The sequence below is a fragment of the Bos taurus genome, chromosome 10, assembly GCF_002263795.3.
Source record: "Bos taurus isolate L1 Dominette 01449 registration number 42190680 breed Hereford chromosome 10, ARS-UCD2.0, whole genome shotgun sequence".
Taxonomy (NCBI): Eukaryota; Metazoa; Chordata; class Mammalia; order Artiodactyla; family Bovidae; genus Bos; species Bos taurus.
Window position 1 is genome coordinate 51,297,415 of NC_037337.1, and position 20,645 is coordinate 51,318,059.

Sequence of the window (20,645 nt, forward strand, 5' to 3'; positions counted from 1 at the left end):
ATCTCATCCTCTCCTCAATTGTCCCCTTCTCCTTCTGCCTTCAATCTTTCCCACCATCAGGGTCTGTTCTGATGAGTCAGCTCTTCACATCAAGTGGTCAAAGTATTGGAGTTTCAGCATCAGCATCAGTCCTTCCAATGAATATTCAGGATTATTTCCTTTAGTATTGATGGGTTTGATCTCCTTGCAGTCCAATGGACTCTCAAGAGTCTTCTCCAACACCACGGTTCAAAAGCATCAATTTTTCAGTGCTCAGATTTCTTTAAGGTCCAACTCACATATCCATACATGACTACTGGAAAAACTTTGGAAAAATATAGCTTTGACTGTACCGATCTTTGGCCAAGTAATGTCTCTGCTTTTTAATATACTATCTACGTTTGTCATAGCTTTTCTTCCAAGGAGCAAGTGTCTTTTAATTTCATGGCTACAGTCACTATCTGAAGTGATTTTGGAGCCCAAGAAAAGTGCAACAGACAGAGAAACCTATCAGTAGGTAATTAAAATACAGTGTCATGAAGGAGGTATGCACTGAAACACACTGAAGTAAAATCTAATTCAACCCTGAAGGGGAGGCTGTACCAAGGAAGGTTTTTCAGAAGAATAAAAGGGAAAAGTGAAATGGGAAGAAATGAGACTTGATTACCCTATTTTCCACAGTAGAAGTTCTCTGAATGAACTACATATTTAATGATGAAATACACCTACAAAATTTTAAAAACCAGTGATCAGAAAGACAACACATGATCTTCTGAAAGACAGCATATTATCTTCAAAGATGGCATTTCACTTCAAACAATTATGTCTAGAATTATTAATACTGTTAAGAATAAAAGATGAAAATAACATGACTTCATTTATTTATCTACTTATTTACGACTGTGCTGGGTCTTCCGTGCTGCACAAAGATTTTCTCCAGTTGTGGTGAGCGGGGCTACTTTTCATCGCAGTGCTTGGGCTTCTCATGGCAACTTCTCCTGTTGCGGACCATTAGCTCTAGGTATGAGGGCTTCAGTAGCTGCAGTGTTCAGGTTCAGTAGTTGTGGCACATGGGCTTTGCTGCCACGCAGCATGTGGGATCTTCCCCGATCAGGATGGAACCCGTATACCCTGCGTTGGCAGGTGGATTCTCAAACACTGAACCACCAGGGAAATCCAAGATGACTTCTTGGGATACTTATCAGCATATGAAAGAAGAGACAAAGGTCCACAGAACTACAAAATTTCTCCCAGAAGTTTTGTGAATTTAATCTGAGACAAAGGAATCTACCTCACAAGAACTAAAGCCCTATGTTCTCCTTTAACCTCTACCTGTAACACTAAGCTCCCTACCACTCTCATCAGGCAGCAGTCTTAACTTCATTACCCTTCAGTAGACAGAGAAGAACAGTAAGCTAGAACATACTTAGAAGTTAAAACAGAATAAAGAGCAGTCCCAAAACTTGTCTGGAAATGTACAGATAATCAGCAACATAAAATGAGGTGTATAATTAAAAATTAGCCTACACCATGAATTCTAAAAGCTGTTTTCAGCAATGATTTCACATGAAAGCATAAATGGAATGTTCAGCATAGTCTCAAGTGACACAAAGCTGAAAAAGAATTACATATAAACTGAATAACAAAGACCTGAAAATAAAAGTTTAGAACGAGATGAGCAAAATTATTTAAAAGCAAAAAATATAAAGTACAACTAAGTTTACCTTATATATAGATTAAAACCATAGGGGAGGAATTTTTACATTCTTCACCAAATAATTTCCCTAAAGTCAATAACTGTGTAATTCAGAGACAGTCACTTACAAATGCTCCAAGTTGTAATTCTGGTCTAGTTCTACAAAAAGAATATATCATATAACCATCCTTTTTGGGGCCTTAAATATCAAAGTTTTCTGCTCTGAATTGATCAAATTTTAATTTTTTAATTTATGATTTTCCTAAATCATCACTGTGTAGTCACTTTTATGAAAACAGAAAGAGAAAAAGTGAGTTCTACCAACATCTTCCTCATTGATACTCACCTTCACAGGGATAATTCTCTCGACACCACTCCCAAATTTCAACAAAGAAATTCTCCCCAAACTAATAACATGCAAAAGTAAAATGTATGTCAATATAATAGTGCAAAGCACAGGAGGGAAGCAAAGAGAATAAACCATTGTAAGTTTCTTGTATTATACGTGAAATAAACTATTATTCCTTGAAGACAGGCTCTCAAAAAACTCAAGTCAAAAGAAGCCAAGAAATAGGGAGAAAAAAGGAACAGAGATGGGACAAGTAGAAAACAAACAGCAAGATGACATTAAAGCCAACTGTATCAAAACAGAGTGCTATTAGCACATGGATGACTGGAAAGTTCAGAAATAGCCTCACACATATCATCAAATGATTTTCAACAACAGGTCCAAGACAATAGGGAAGGAGACTCTTTTCAACAAATGGTGGTAGAACAACCAGTGAATTACATGGAGGAATTTTCAACTTCTACCTCACATGAGACAAAAAAATAACTCAAACAGATCAGACTTAACCCTAAAAGCTAACACTTCAAAAAGAAATGGGCAGAAAATGTACATGATGACACCACGGGCAAAGATTTCATAGATCACAAAAAAGACTAAACATTTTAACAGATAAACTGGACTTAATCAAAATAAAAACCTCCTACTCTTCAGATACCATTAATACCATTAAGAAAAGAAAAAGTCAAGATAGCAAGCTTAAGACAGAGAAAATTACATGTACATCAGATCACATCAGATCAGATCAGTCGCTCAGTCATGTCCGACTCTTTGTAACCCCGTGAATCGCAGCATGCCAGGCCTCCCAGTCCATCACCAACTTCCAGAATTCACTCAGACTCACGTCCATCGAGTCAGTGATGCCATCCAGCCATCTCATCCTCTGTCGTCCCCTTCTCCTCCTGCCCCCAATCCCTCCCAGCATCAGAGTCTTTTCCAATGAGTCAACTCTTCGCATGAGGTGGCCAAAGTACTGGAGTTTCAGCTTTAGCATCATTCTTTCCAAAGAAATCCCAGGGCTGATCTCCTTCGGAATGGACTGGTTGGATCTCTTTGCAGTCCAAGGGACTCTCAAGAGTCTTCTCCAACACCACACTTCAAAAGCATCAATTCTTCGGCACTCAGCCTTCTTCACAGTCCAACTCTCACATCCATACATGACCACAGGAAAAACCATAGCCTTGACTAGACAAACCTTTGTTGGCAAAGTAATGTCTCTGCTTTTGAATATGCTATCTAGGTTGGTCATAACTTTCCTTCCAAGGAGTAAGCATCTTTTAATTTCATGGCTGCAGTCACCATCTGCAGTGATTTTGGAGCCCCCCAAAATAAAGTCTGACACTGTTTCCACTGTTTCCCCATCTATTTCCCATGAAGTGATGGGACCGGATGCCATGATCTTCATTTTCTGAATGTTGAGCTTTAAGCCAACTTTTTCACTCTCCACTTTGACCTTCATCAAGAGGCTTTTTTTAGTTCCTCTTCACTTTCTGCCATAAGGGTGGTGTGATCTGCGTATCTGAGGTTATTGGTATTTCTCCCGGTAAGTACACGTAATTAAAAAAACTAAGATCATGGCATCTGGTCCCATCACTTCACGGCAAATAGATGGAGAAACAATGGATACAGTGACAGACTTTATTTTCTTGGGCTCCAAAATCACTGCAGATGGTGACTGTAGCCAGGAAATTAAAAGACACTTGCTCCTTGGAAGAAAAGCTATGACAAACCTAGACAGCATATTAAAAAACAGAGACATTACTTTGCCAACAAAGGTCGGTACAGTCAAAGCTATGGCTTTTGCAGTAGTCATGTATGGATGTGAGTTCAGTTCAGTCACTCAGTCATGTCCAACTCTTTGCGACCCCATGAACTGCAGCACGCCAGGCCTCCCTGTCCATCACCAACTCCCAGACTCCACCCAAATCCCATGTCCATTGAGTCGGTGATGCCATCCAACCATCTGACCCTCTGTTGTCTCCTTCTCCTCCTGCCCTCAATCTTTCCCAGTATCAGGGTCTTTTCCAACTCTATGGTTTTTCCAGTGGTCATGTATGGATGTGAGAGTTGGACTATAAAGAAAGCTGAGTGCCAAAGAACTGATGTTTTTGAACTGTAGTGTTGGAGAAGATTCTTGAGAGTCCCTTGGACTGCAAGATCAAACCCGTCAATCCTAAAGGAGATCAGTCCCGAATATTCATTGAAAGGACTGATGCTGACGTTGAAACTCCAATACTTTGACCACTTGATGTAAAGAGCTGACTCATCAGAAAACCCCTGATGGTGGGAAAGATTGAAGGTACGAGGAAAAGGGGATGACAGAGGACGAGATGGTTGGATGGCACCACGAACTCAATGGACAAGAGTTTGAGCAAGCTCTGGGAGTTGGTGATGGGCAGGGAAGCCTGGTGTGCTATATTCTATGGAGTCTCAAAGAGTCGGACATGACTGAGCAACTGAACAACACAACACATAATTTACATGTATATATTACACAAATACACACCCAACTTGAATCCAGAATATATGTAAAACTCTTACATCTCAGTAAGACAAGCCCACCATATAACAGGTAAACAATATTTAACATTTTTCTAAACACATACATATACAAATGGCAAGTACACACAAAAATGCTCAATAGTTTCCATTATCAGGGAAATGCAAATTAAAACCACAAGATACAACTCTATACCCAAAAAGGGCTAAAAGGCTGAGAAGACGAAAACACCATGTGTTAAGGGATGTGACACAGCTGGAACTCCACATACAACTCCAAGCAGCTTCAAATTCCACACCTAGGTTGGAAAATACAGGTATACAAAAATGTTTGTATGCAAATGTTCACTCATAATAACCAAACAGTGAGAAAAACAAATCTCCAAGGAGTGAAAAGATAAACAAATTTCGATATATAGGTATAATGGGATACCAAACAGCAACAATAACAGCAGCCAAGAAGGAGCTACTAATACAAGTAAACATAACAGATGAATCTCAAAAACATCCTGCTAAGGGAAGGAAATCAGAAACAAAATATCTATACTGATTTCATCTGCATGAAGTTCTAGGTTAGGCAAATTTAATGGAAGAAAAAATCAAAACAGTGGCTGTATTCTACAAAGGACTGGGAAAGAACTGACCAGAAGGTACATGAGGGAACTTATCTGAGGTGATGGTAATGTTCTATTTCTTCCTAAGATTTTGATTACACAAATGTGTACATTTAACAAGACTTAAATGGTACACTTAATATCTGTGTATTTAACTATATGTAAATTTTACTTCAAAAACAAAGAACTATATATAAATATTCAACTCTAGTTAATGATATGGAAGCTGAATTTGTTTAGGGGTAAAATGCACTGTTTGCAACTTAATTTAAAATACAAAGCCAAACAGCAATTGACTTGAATGGCAAATGATTACAGGAATGGAGAGATGGAAGGATATGTGATAAAACAAAAAGCAAATTGCTAACTGTAGAATCTAGGTAATAGGGAAATGGGCATTTGCTGTACAATTCTTTTAACTTTAATCTGCTTGAAATTTTCCACAGTAAAATGCTAGCGAGAAAACATTTGATGAGCAAAAGAAGCCAGACACAAAACAGTAATATTACATAATTCGTACGTATATGACATTCTAGAGCAAACAAAACTAATCTATAATGTCAAAAATCAGATCAGTGGTTGCCTGGGATAGGAGCTAGGGATGACTTATGGCAAAGGAACAAGAAAGAACTTCCTAGGGTAATAGAATGTTTTATGTCCTGACTGGGGTGTTGGTTACATGGATGTATATATTTGCCAAAACTCACTGAACTGTACAGTAAAATATGTACCTTATACTTTTTATAAAATTATACTGCAATTAAATTGATTTTTAAAATGTGTTCACTATAAAAAATCTGAAATACACAGAAAAAGCACAGAAAAATTAAGTCCCTCATAATCACACTATCTTTCCTTCTCTTTTGACAACAGCCATGCCCAGAGGACAAAAAATACAGCTTAATGTTTTCCTGAAAGGCAATACAGAAATACATGTTAAGCTCCTGAATTCTGGAATTCCTTTCTTAGGTTGACTCAAAACCTAATGAACTAAAATCCCTTCAATCCCATCATTGCTATGAGCCTTCATCAAATTACTAATCATTCTGTGCCTAAATTTCCTCACCTGAATAATGGAAATATTTACCTCAAAGTTTTGTTGTAAATGTTAAGCCATCACCCTGGCAGAAAAAGTCCACAATCTTCCCCTGCCATGAATTTTTTCTTTTGCAGGCCTTCAATTCTGTAGGTACACCCACCTCAAAAGTCAGTCTTATTTGAGAGAACCTCAAGTTCCTCTTGTTGATCAGACTGAACCCCTGAGTTGTTAAAGCCCGAAGACAAGGACTGGGGTAACAAAATAAAACAGAAAACTAGATTAGAAAAGATGTCCGTTGCCTTGAGAATGTAAGATCTAACATCCTGAGCAACACTATCCAAGGGTACAATTTCTCCCTGAGTGAATTCCAAGAAGCAGGGCAAAGACTAATAGAGTTTTGCCGAGAAAATGCACTGGTCATAACAAACACCCTCTTCCAACAACACAAGAGAAGACTATACATGGACATCATCAGATGGTCAATGTCAAAATCAGATTGATTATATTCTTTGCAGCCAAAGATGGAGAAGCTCTACACAGTCAGCAAAAACAAGACCAGGAGCTGACTGTGGCTCAGACCATGAACTCCTTATTGCCAAATTCAGACTGAAATTGAAGAAAGTAGGGAAAACCACTACACCATTCAGGTATGACCTAAATCAAATCCCTTATGATTATACAGTGGAAATGAAAAATAGATTTAAGGGCCTAGATCTGATAGAGTGCCTGATGAACTATGGACTGAGGTTCGTGACATTGTACAGGAGACAGGGATCAAGACCATCCCCATGGAAAAGAAATGCAAAAAAGCAAAATGGCTGTCTGGGGAGGCCTTACAAATAGCTGTGAAAAGAAGAGAAGCGAAAAGCCAAGGAGAAAAGGAAAGATATACACATCTGAATGCAGAGTTCCAAAGAAGAGCAAGAAGAGATAAGAAAGCCTTCCTCAGCGATCAATGCAAAGAAATAGAGGAAAACAACAGAATGGAAAAGACTAGAGATCTCTTCAAGAAAATCAGAGATACAAAAGGAACATTTCATGCAAAGATGGGCTCGATAAAGGACAGAAATGGTATGGACCTAACAGAAGCAGAAGATATTAAGAAGAGATGGCAAGAATACACAGAAGAATTGTACAAAAAACATCTTCACGACCCAGATAATCATGATGGTGTGATCACTGACCTAGAGCCAGACATCCTGGAATGTGAAGTCAAGTGGGCCTTAGAAAGCATCACTATGAACAAAGCTAGTGGAGGTGACAGAATTCCAGTTGAGCTATTTCAAATTCTGAAAGATGATGCTGTGAAAGTGCTGCACTCAATATGCCAGCCAATTTGGAAAACTCAGCAGTGGCCACAGAACTGGAAAGGTCAGTTTTCATTCCAATCCCGAAGAAAAGCAATGCCAAAGAATGCTCAAACTACCGCACAACTGCACTCATCTCACACGCTAGGAAAGTAATGCTCAAAATTCTCCAAGCCAGGCTTCAGCAATATGTGAACCGTGAACTTCCTGATGTTCAAGCTGGGTTTAGAAAAGGCAGAGGAACCAGAGATCAAATTGCCAACATCCGCTGGATCTGGGAAAAAGCAAGAGAGTTCCAGAAAAACATCTATATCTGCTTTATTGACTATGCCAAAGCCTTTGACTGTGTGGATCACAATAAACTGTGAAAAATTCTGAAAGAGATGGGAATACCAGACCACCTGATCTGCCTCTTGAGAAATTTGTATGCAGGTCAGGAAGCAACAGTTAGAACTGGACATGGAACAACAGACTGCTTCCAAATAGGAAAAGGAGGACGTCAAGGTTATATATTGTTACCCTGCTTATCTAACTTACATGCAGAGTACATCATGAGAAATGCTGGACTGGAAGAAACACAAGCTGGAATCAAGATTGCCAGGAGAAATATCAATAACCTCAGATATGCAGATGACACCACCCTTATGGCAGAAAGTGAAGGGGAACTAAAAAGCCTCTTGATGAAAGTGAAAGAGGAGAGTGAAAAAGTTGGCTTAAAGCTCAACATTCAGAAAACGAAGGTCATGGCATCCAGTCCCATCACTTCAAGGGAAATAGATGGGGAAACAGTGGAAACAGTGTCAGACTTTTTTTTTCTGGGCTCCAAAATCACTGTAGATGGTGACTGCAGCCATGAAATTAAAAGACGCTTACTCCTTGGAAGGAAAGTTATGACCAACCTAGACAGCATATTCAGAAGCAGAGACATTACTTTGCCAACAAAGGTTCGTCTAGTCAAGGCTATGGTTTTTCCTGTGGTCATGTATGGATGTGAGAGTTGGACTGTGAAGAAAGCTGAGCGCCGAAGAATTGATGCTTTTGAACTGTGGTGTTGGAGAAGACTCTTGAGAGTCCCTTGGACTGCAAGGAGATCCAACCAGTCCATTCCGAAGGAGATCAGCCCTGGGATTTCTTTGGAAGGAATAATGCTAAAGCTGAAACTCCAGTACTTTGGCCACCTCATGCGAAGAGTTGACTCATTGGAAAAGACTCTGATGCTGGGAGTGATTGGGGGCAGGAGGAGAAGGGGACGACAGAGGATGAGATGACTAGATGGCATCACTGACTCGATGGACATGAGTCTGAGTGAACTCTGGGAGTTGGTGATGGACAGGGAGGCCTGGCGTGCTGCAACTCATGGGGTCGCAAAGAGTCGGACAAGACTGAGCGACTGATCTGATCTGGTACTTTGATAAAAGTTGTTTCTGCTTTGTCAATGTGATCTAGATCAAAAAATGTAACCTGGAGAATATTCATTAAAGAATATGATGTTCTTAAGAAGGAGATAAAGAGTCATAAGAGAAAAACTGACATTTTACAACTGAAGGTAAAGACATACTGAAAACTTGATGGGGGAACACTTCTAGATAGAGTGTACACTCATATAAAGTGAACTTCATGAAGAAAAATAAATGATTTAGACCATGTAGATCATGCCTGCTATTCTGCTCAATGAGTAAATGCCCCAAATGGACACAATAACGTTAATATTTTACTACTTTCTGGTTGGTCTCACTTTCCATGCGCCTCTCATGATATGAGCATCTTGCTGTCAGATTCTAATGTTAAGAGGCATTTATTTTTCCATGTGGACATGGACCACAAACACAGCCTACTACTTCATCTGGTGTTTAACAATGAAACACAATTTGTTCCAATACTGAAGGAAAAATAGGATGTTTTGGGCTTTTAGAGACCGTGTATCTGTATTTTACATTTTATGGGCAACTTTAGGGATTTCCAAGGTTATTTGGACTAAATGACATTTTTGTCTGCCTTGAATCTGTGCATTCAGATAGCAAGTGAAAATCTTTTGTGGCAAAAAGCAAAACTAGCAAGCTATTAAACAATCCTAGGGTACTGGTTTGGGGAAACCAAGGAGTTACTATCCAGTATACTAATGTCAGCTACTTCACTCTAAAAAGCCTTCGGAATTTTTTTTTTGCTACCAGTAACTGCTCAAGGTGATAATTTAAAAGATAGTTAAAACACTACCCTGTTCCAAGAATTTCACGTTCTACATAAATACAGAAATCCTAACCCTAATACGGGTTCCCATATACGTTAAGTCTAACCTACACTTACGCATATACTTTTGAGGCAATCTCAGGATTTTAGCTTTAGTGTACGTACACTGTGACTTCTTCCTGTTACAGAAGACAGTGGCAACCGAGAGAGGCAACTCGGGATCAGTAAAGGTGATGGAAGACAAAAGAACAAAAATCTTTTCAATTGAAATTTGTTCAAGATAAAGGCAGATGACTGAAAAACAAGTCACGGCCTTAGAACTACTACCCAGAACTGCTATCCATGAGGAAAAATATTCACTTACACAGGAATAAAACGGGTAAACGCAAGTCTAGGAAGAAGGTTTTAGGAAGATCAATTCAGTTCTAGCAGGATAATAACAGATTAGGCTACCCAAACTTTTTCAATTCCAAACATCTGGAAGCAGATCAGGATCTGGAAACACCACCCAAGTAATAGAAATGAAATTTAGAGCAGTTTATTAACATGTTAAGAGATACAATATCACTGATAGTATATTAGTTGCCATTTACTTATGTACTGTGGTCAGTCAATAAATATTTATTGAGAGCCCATTACAAGTTCTAGGCACAGGCATCAGCAGTGAATGGAATACAGAAAGTTTCTCAAGGAACCTGCATGCGAATGAGGACAAACAAGACACAAGGAGACAAATAAATAAGCAAGATAATTTTAGAAATATGTTCTCTTAAGGAAACAAAACAAATAGTAAAGGTTAACCATCAACAGTGTCTTAGATAAGAAGCTAAACGACACAATCATGAGAAGGAAGCAGCCACCAGTCAGCCAAGCTACACAGTTCTGGAGGAAGAGCATTCCTAGCAGGGGGAATAGTAAGGAAAGATCATGTGGCGGGAACAAACTCAACATGTACAAAGAACACGAGTGGGATCAATGGGAGAGGATGACACACAAGGCGCCAGAAGTGGTCAAGGGCCAGATCAGATAAAGCCAATAAAAAAACTACATACCATGTTTTAATTTCATTTTATCCTCACTAAAAACTATTATCTCCATAGAACTGAGACCTACGGAAGTCAAATGACTTGCCTAAAGAGGTCTGACACAAACACCTGGCTCTTAATTCCTACAAAAATTGCTGGATTTGGTCTCTCTTTTTAAAAACTAAATGTATAGTTATGAGGGCTTTTACATGTTCACTCAATACTCCAGTTCTGAGATCTTATTTTTACGTATAATCATTATGTTGCTGCTGCTAAGTCGTGTCAGTCGTGTCCGACTCTGTGCGACCCCACAGAAGGCAGCCCAACAGGCTCCTCCATCCATGGGATTCTCCAGGCAAGAGTACTGGACTGGGGTGCCACTGCCTTCTCCGATAATCATTATGTTGCTGCTGCTGCTGCTAAGTCGCTTCAGTCGTGTCCGACTCTGTGCGACCCCATAGACAGCAGCCCATTAGGCTCCTCTCTCCCTGGGATTCTCCGGGCAAGAACACTGGAGTGGGTTGCCATTTCCTTCTCCAATGCATGAAAGCGAAAAGTGAAAGTGAAGTCGCTCAGTCGTGTCCGACTCTTCTTGACCCCGTGGACTACAGCCCACCAGGCTCCTCCATCCGTGGGATTTTCCAGGCAAGAGTACTGGAGTGGGGTGCCATTGCCTTCTCCGATAATCATTATGTTACTCGACCACAATTTCTTCTCTTTATCATGAAGATTTTCAGAACTCAGCCTCCATAGTGAGGGAATGGTTAAGTTTTAATAAAATGAAATAACTACTAAATAAAGATAAGAAAAGCACAAAATACTACAGAAGAACAAAAGGGAAGGATACAGATTCTGGAAGAGAAACCACAGAAGCTTAAGAGCTGGTCCTTAAAAGGAAATGGCAACCCACTCCAGTATTCTTGCCTGGAAAATCCCAAGGACAGAGGAGCCTAGTGGGCTATATAAGATTTCCTCAAGTGGAGAATAAGGATAATGGCAAATAGAGGAATGGCAGGCAGGAAGATGGTTATGAAAATAAAATGACCACTTTCATCTGTTACTATATATAGGTCTTTAAAGAAACGTAATTTCAGAGAAATTACAAATAAATCCTTGATAAAGAATCAGAATCTGCAGAAATTCTGTAATTAAAATTTTTATCACATGATTTTAATAAGACTATTTGTATTAAAGAATACAGGTGTTAAAAGTAAAAAAAGGTTTTGTGAACATATTTACTGCATATATTTTTAAAAAGCTTTATTTATTCACATATTTAAATATGATTTAACCAATAGAATTAAGAAAAAAGCCCATTTCCATACCAACAATATAAGCTGCTCCTAGTAATACTGTTATTATTTACCAAAGCAAAAGCTCACATTATATTTAAACATGGTAAATTATACACATATCTGTATCTCAAATTTCTGTGCAATTCCCACTAAACTGTCAGTAAGAGTATTTTTTAAAACACACACACACAAAACTAACAGCAAGTATGGAACAGCAACAAAACACAATCATCTGATTTGACAGCAATTACAAAAACAAAATAGAGGAAAAAATGACTAAGAAGTTATGAAAGCTAACATAAGAATATTTCCTAAAATCAAAGGACATAAACTTTTGCTATCTTTGCCCTGTTGTTGTTCAGTCGCTAAGTTGTGTCTTCCTTTCTGCAACCTCATGGACGGCAACCCACCAGGCTCCTCTGTCCATGAGACTTCCCAGGCAAGAATACTAGAGTGGGTTGCCATTTCCTTCCCCAGAGGATCTTCCCGACCCAGGGACTGAACCCACATCTCCTACATTGGCAGGTGGATTCTTTACCACTGAGTCACCAGGGAAGTCCACCTTTGTCCTCTTAAAACATTTATATTCTTACGGTACAAGGTTAAACTGATATTTATACAATAAAAGAGGGAATATGAAGTATGTTCTTAAAAAAACAAAAACAATAAAGCACAACAATCTAAAATTGTGATTCAACTATATTAGGATAAACAGTAAAGAAAGAAGTGTGAACTCCTTTTCCATAAGCAGTCAAAAGGTAAGGCTTAAAACCACTTAATACTGGGACTTCCCTGGTGGTCCAGTGGTTGAGAGTTCATCCTGCAATGCAGGTGATGTGGATTTGACTCCTGGTTGGGAAACTAAGATCCCACATGCCTCAAGGCAACTAAGCCACAACACAACTACTGAGCCTGCTAGCCACAACCAGAGAGTCCACACACCGCAACGGAAGATGATGCAACAAAGCTCCTACATGCCACAATTAAGACCCAATGTAGACAATTAAAAAAAAAAAAAAAAAAGGTTAAAAAAACTGCTTAATCCTCCATGTTAACCAGTTGTAGCAGCAGTTTTCAAACTTTTTGACTTGTGAACCCCTTTACACTGAATAATTGAGGAACCTAAAGAGCTTTTATGTGGGTTGTATGTATCAGTATAATACTATAAAAGTTGGCAAATGTTTTAAAATTTTAATTCTAAAAACAGCAATAAACCCACTCCATGCTAATAAGCAACATTTATGAATATATTTTCCAAAAAAACTGAGTGACACTGCTGCTCATTTTTGTAAATCTCTTCAATAGAGAAACCTGGATTCTTATATCTGCTTCTGTATTCAATCTAAAATGAAAATCCATTTTCACACAAATATATAGCTGATAAAAGGAAGAATTTTTAAAAAATTTTATTATGTATTTATTTTTGGTTGCTCTGTGTCTTCACTGCTGTGTGTACGCTTTCTCTAGTTGCGGTGAGTAGGGGCTACCCTCTAATTGCAGTGCACAGCATTCTCATTGCGGTGGCTTCTCTTATCGCAGAGCACAGGCTCTAGGGCATACAGGCTTCAGTAGTTGTAGTGCTGGCTTACCTGCCCCAAGGCATGTAGAATATCCCCAGGCCAGGGATCAAATCCCTGTCCCCTGCATTGACAGGCAGATTCTTAACCAATGGACGACTAAGAAAGTCACAAGAAGAATATTTTTATAGTATTTTCAGGTAAGTGTGGATATTATCCTTCTTTGATATTAAGCCAAAACTTAAAAAGTGTAATTCTATAAAGGTAAGTTGCAAAGTGGACTCTGAAACTGTATCAATGAAACTTTTCAGACCATTTCACTTAAAATCTATTGCTCTATCTTTCACTTAAGTAGGTCTTACATCCACAACATGATTTTGTAATATCATGCATGGACCTTTAGAAAAAAGATGGTCCACTGTGTTATGCATATCTTCCAAACACTGACACACTTCACTATAACATAGCAAAGAAAAAAAAAATTAGACGTTAATATCATCAATTTCATCAGCAAGGTCCTAAGAAGTTGCGAAGATCATAGTGGCAGATATGTTTTCCAAAATTCTAATTTCTGCTTGAAAGCCTTAATTTTAATGGCAATAAATTTTGCTGGTCCAAGTAAGAGACTCACTTCATTTATTTTTGAGAAAATAGGTACAAATATCCATGTTTAAATAACTATAGTTTGTCACTCTTTCAAGTAAAAATAGTGTTCCATGAAAAAACCAACCAGCTAGCTAGTTCAGCTCACACCTCAATCACACAAATATTTTTCTTCCAGACAAACATCATAGCTTGGTATGCAGCAGTAGTGTCTTATAACATTCTTCTCATTTTGTCACAACAAATATTAAAGAAAAATCTACTCAAGCATCAGGATTAATGAAATTAACAACCTCTACTGATTCATGGAGGATATTCTTAAATGAAATCAGCTTTCCCCTCCCCAACCGAAAATGTAAAATGATGAAGAATATGACTACTGGTACAATTTTTGCCACTGTCTTGATATGCTCTGCAGGACCAGAAGATTTATGCATCACTGTGTTTGCACCACGAATTCAAATGTCAACAGAGTAAAGTAGCAAAGAATAAGTTAGTATTATTATGAAATAGTTTCAAACCAACAGGTAATTTGAAACATTTGATGATCCTCTCAAGACTCCACATACCACATTTTGAGAACTGCTGCTCTGGACATACATATAAAATAAGAAGAGGAACTAACTCTCCAGGGGAAAGAGACAGATAGGAAGGTAGGAAGACAGGAATGGCAAGGAGACATCTTTCCCTGCATACCTTTTGCACCATGTGAATTTGGTATTCCTTGTATGTATTTTATATTTAAAAATAGACAATTATTTTCTTTAAATGTAAACTGACATCTTACAGTGGCTAAGTATATATATAAGCATATTATTTAAATATAAAGGTCAATACACGCAAAAAAAAATTTTTAAGAGCTGAAAATATTCCCATTTAGGAAGCAGAACTAGGAGACTGGGAGAAGTGCTAGAGGAAACTGCTGTTTTTCCACGATAAGCCATTTGGAACTTTTAAACCATGTACATTTTAATTGGCTCAAAAATAAAAAATCATTCAAAATATTGCATGGAAAAATACAATCTAAAAAGACAAATAAAGCAAATACCTAGGCACAGGTGAGAGAATGGCTATGAAATACACCAAGATGTAACAGCAAATGCCTGGAATAATGTGCCTGTGAGTTTCCACTCTTATATAAAATATTATTGTATATTATAACAAAAATATTTTCATTTAAAAAGCGAGTTTAAAAAAATTAAAAGCTTAGTTCAAAAGCAACAATTTCCTTAGACCAGAATGTCTAACTCAGTTAAAAACAGTTAAGTATGTAAATCTTGAGTCATTTTTAACAGTTAAGTGGTTAAACCCTCCCCCTACCTATCCACATCCACACACACATACAAATAACATAAAATAAAATAATCTTTCGTTTTTTTCTTCTATTTAATTTGACCACAATTAAGATCAAATCAGAACTTATTTATTTGAAAAAGAAAATAAAAGAATAAAAGAACAGCTTTATGGTAAATATAATTGCTAATCTTATGTAATTACTTCATAAACCCATTATCAAAGTCAATTTTAAATATAGTGTCTAATAAGATGTCCTGATCAGAAAAGAAGTGATTATTTCTACATATAAATAGGTAACTCAAAAGCAAACTGCATTCCCCACTATATGGACCCAGGGCTCCTTGGAGAATGCCTGAATCCAGAACTGAGACAGAAAAGATGTTAAGTTAAACTTGGAACATTTTGCTGTGCAAAGAGAGAGAATATACTCCAGAAAAAATTAAGAGTATATCAAAATGACACAGAAGCCAGGAAAGAAAGGCTCCCACAGGACAAATCCAAGACAATCTGAGCAACAAAATAAATAAAGGCATAACAGAGTATAAACCATTGAGTAAGACAGGAAGTACATAAGTTCATATCAATAAGGTATAAGGATTTTTCTTTCTTAAAACAGAATGCCTACTGACATAAAAGAAACAGAGTCAGAAAATAATCATTCTGCAACCATCAGTGTAAACATCAGTACAGGCAAGAAGCATCAATGGATGTTAATATAGGAGGGAAATTTGATGAAGATATAGATCTGATTAGTAGCAGGATATCTGCACTATCTCAAAGTTATACCCACAGATTGCTTATTAGGTGAAGAAGAAAAATAATAACTATACATCCCTGTGAAGAAACCAAACACCATGATCAGAAACTAAAAAACTAACATCACCACTGAGGGGCAGGCCAACGGCATGTACTTCAATATCACACCCTGGAAAGGATACAAAATCCCCAGTTGGGGATGCATAGCCCAAAACTAATTATGAGGAAACATCCACAAATCCAACCTGAGGAATATTCTATGACATATATAAGCCTGTATTCTTCAAAAATGTTAACACAGTGAGAGAGGAAGCCTAAGACACTGTTCCAGATGAAAGGAGACTGAAGAGCTATGACAACTAAATGCAGCTGGCAATCCTGACGCAAATCCTATGGGGGAAATGCTGTGTGTGTGTGAAAGTCACTCAGTCGTGTCTGACTCTTTGCGACCCCATGGACTAGCCTGCCAGGCTCCTCCATCCATGGAATTCTCCAGGCTAGAATACTGTAGTGGTTAGCCAGTCCCTTCTCCAGGGGATCTTCCCAACCTAGGGATAGAACCCAGGTCTCCTGCATTGCAGGCAGATTCTTTACTGTCTCAGCCAATGGTGTAATGGTACAAATGCTATTATTACTGGGATAAAGGGACAAAACTGGAATAGAGGCTAGAGATTAGATAATGATATAGTACTATCAATGTTAGATTACCTGAATCTCATTAACTGTATTGTGATAATGCAAAAGAATACAATACACAAAGAATATTTAGAGACATGGTTATAATACATGCAATTTATTTTCAAATGATTCAGAAAAGAGCACTAAAGCAAATGAGACAAAATTTTTAAAATGGTAAATTTGACTAAAGGATACTGAAGAGTTCTCAGTACCATTTTTTTAAACTTTTCTTTAAGTGTGAAATTATTCCAAAATTTAAAAAATTTACATAGAGGCAAATTGGATGTCAAAAGGTTGTTTAAAAAATTATTTATTCTGATGCCCTATAACACATATGAATATGAGAAATGAATGCAACAGTGACTCAGACTGGCACACTGCTGCATATAGCACTTCCTAAATTCAATTCTCTAGAAAAACAAAATAAAACAAATTTTGGGGGATTGAGAGGGAGGGGAGGCAGTTCCATATGGCATGTAGGATCTTAGTTCCCCCACCAGGGATCGAACTTGTTCCACCAACTCCCATCCTCAAATTGGGAGTGTGGAGTCTTAACCACTGGACTGCCAGGGAAGTCTCAAGAAAAATGTTTTTTAAGTAACCACATAAACACTAAGATGCTGATCCTGTATACTCTCAGGAAAACACAGAAATCTATGACTTCATGTCAACACAGACCACACTGAGAGATTCTCCATTCATCCAGCAAACCATAAGCTCCTTTGCAGGCAGGCCTTAAGCTCCTGCTCTTTGTTTTAACTCAAGCACTGACACAGGGCCTGAAATACAGCAGACATATTTGTTGAATAAATGATGAATGTTTAGAAAGAGGAACAAAAGTCTACATGATATCAAAATTGAGAGGAAGAGAAAGAAAAGGAGAAGACATCTAAATAGAGTATCAATTATTTTAAATGCATTTTAAAATATGAACATTTTCAAACCTCACAAAAGCAGAGAATATTACTACGCATATACCTACCACTCCAATACAATTATCAGGATATTTCACAACTGCTTCATCTACACTCCTCTCTCGCATCTTTTTTTCGCTCTGAAATACTTTTAAACAAATACCAGAGATCTTAATTCTCTTCCTCATTCTTCAGTTTTCATCTTTATAAATGGGCATTTTCTTACAGAAACATAATGCCATTAGTATCCTTCACAAAAAGTAACAATAATCCCTTGATATCATCTAATAGCTATCTGCATTCAAATTTCCTCCTAAGTGCTTCAAAAATTACTTTCTACAACTGGTTTGAGTCAGGACTTAAATAATGTCAACACATTACATTTAGTCACTACACATAAATATTTTTAACTTTTTTACTACTATTAGTAATTGTGAAAAAATCTATTAGACAAACCAATTAATTCATACTTATAGATTCTCTAGAATCAAACCCAATCTAATGCATTTACAATTCCCTCTGTCTGCAGCCATCTTCCTCCATATTGCCACTATAGCTGATTCTTTCTAATCACTGATTGCAAATCCAATATTACCTCTAAAAAAAAAAGCCCTTTCTAACCTCTCAATGCACAGTAGAGTCCCACTTTCATTCATTCTCCATTATATGCCCCTGTTTTCTTCATGGCACTTACCACTACCTAACGCTGTTCTGTTTATTATTTCCTCTAATAAAACATCCACTTCAAGAAGGCAGAGTGCCTTCTTCACTGAAGACCAAGAATAATGTCAATAACATGAGACAATCAATAACACTTACTGAATGATTAAATAGCAATGCAGTAAAAGTTCAGTTTAGTATTTGTTTTTAAACATTTGTAGCTCACTGCTCACATCATGATATAAATTGAGTACCTGCAGAAACTCAGGCCAGCTGTTACCAAGACACTATGGGATACAGCAAAGAAAGAATAGAGGTATAAAGCATTCAAAAGCATTTCTGGACTTTTACTGAACAATGATTACAAGTTTCTGAAAGAAAATGTATTCAGAATGATTTAAAGCACATTACCAGAAGTAAAATAAAGTTTCATTTTTTAAATATCATATGAGAGCTATTAAATTAGGAGTTAATATCTACAATGGGACAGAAGTATTATCTAGACCACGGCTCACTTTTTTTCTTCTCCCTCCCCCGATCCCGTCTCTAATATACATATACCATGGAAGAATTTTACATTTTCAGATAGCATTTCTTTCTGGGGAATGGGTCATGATGAATACAATTAATACCAAAAACACCTAACTAAAAATGCAAACCATTAAATTTGAGACCTAGAGAAAACTAGAGTTATCTGTCCACACTTCTCATTTGACAGCTGAGAGAGATCTGAGGCCCAGGGTGGTCATACAAAGTCACAGACCTAATGAACAGAAAGCAAAGCTACATCTAAAATCCGTATCTCCTATCTCCAACCCTATACTCTTTCATAAGATAATGTCACTCATAGAATCCTAATATCAAGTTATAATATTCTTTACCATCATTTTTAGTAATGTCACTTCTTTTTTTCCTATTGAAATCCTAGCCACCAGAGGAAAAGTCAAAACAAGGACACCTATAATTATACTCTAAGTAAAGCATATTATAGAGACCCCTTTTTGACAAAATAATACAATAAACGTCTGAAAAAAACTAACTGGTTTGATTCAATGAAGTTTTTATTCCACAGTTTACATTTTAAAATGAAAATAACTATTTAGAAATATCTGATTATTCCTTCATTGTAAACAAGTAAATTGTTGACCTCTTATATTAAAGATCAGTATAGTTATTTTTCAACTATTTGCGGAAATTGAGTACTGCTGTGAAACCTGTGAAGGTGAAACTTCGACTATGATGCATTCAAAATGAAATTATTTCCTACTATATCTTTCTTCAAAAACCAACTCTAGTGAAAAACTAACATGCAAGTGACCAAAAGACACCAACGTAAGGGGGAAAGTGACAGAAAGATCCATACACATAAGATACAGCAACCCTGATAAACAAGAAGAGACTCTACTCTTGCTAGTTTCCCTACAATATTATTCAGACGTATTCATAAATACCCTTGCCAGTTCTTAGAATACTAGTATGAATTGTAGTGGCAAATAAATGCACAGGAGAGATGTCATTTGTCCAAGGTTAAAATGACAAGAGATGGACGAGAGTAAAACAAAGCAAGGCATTAAAAAATAAAGATTCTTTCCAGAGTGAAAGGGTTCTACTTGTTCTGTCTCATAAACACAACTAAACGATATTGTTTAATATGAAAAATAATATTGTTTACACTGACATGAAAATTTTTACCAAAAACACACAGTAACAAAGTATCAAAATGTAGACTTTCACTCTAGTTGAAACCAGTATTTTAAAACTTCTATGTAATATCCAAATCACATACTAACATTTGAAAGCAATGACAAAAAAAAACAGAAATGGGAAAGGAAATGGAACCTTAGTTATCTTTTCCCCAGTCTGTGCTTTTTGGTTGAAGAGATACCTAAAACAAGAAAATTAAACATAAAACACCAAATGAAATAAAGTTTGGATTAAGTCAGGTTCAAAAAGCGTTATGAACTATAAAATGAAATCTATGTCAGCTGGCATCTTATCTCCCCAGAGAGCTCTAAATTCATCCTGCACATAAATCAAGAAACAGGAAAGCATGCAATACAATGGAGTCACCCGACACTACAAACACGAACAAATTAAACGAACACCCTATACTTCCTGGTATTTTTTCAAATGTTAAAACTTAGACCTGAGTTAAGAACTTATCTGTAAAGATCTACTCTAACCTATTTAAGAACTATGTGACAAACCTCATTTCTGCAGCACAGAACAAATAT

General features: G+C 37.2%; 1 protein-coding gene across 12 annotated transcripts in view; it reads right to left on the minus strand.

Annotated features, from left to right (window-relative positions):
* RNF111 (ring finger protein 111) overlaps positions 1–20,645 on the minus strand; it is a 93,952-nt gene that overhangs the window by 72,370 nt on the left and 937 nt on the right.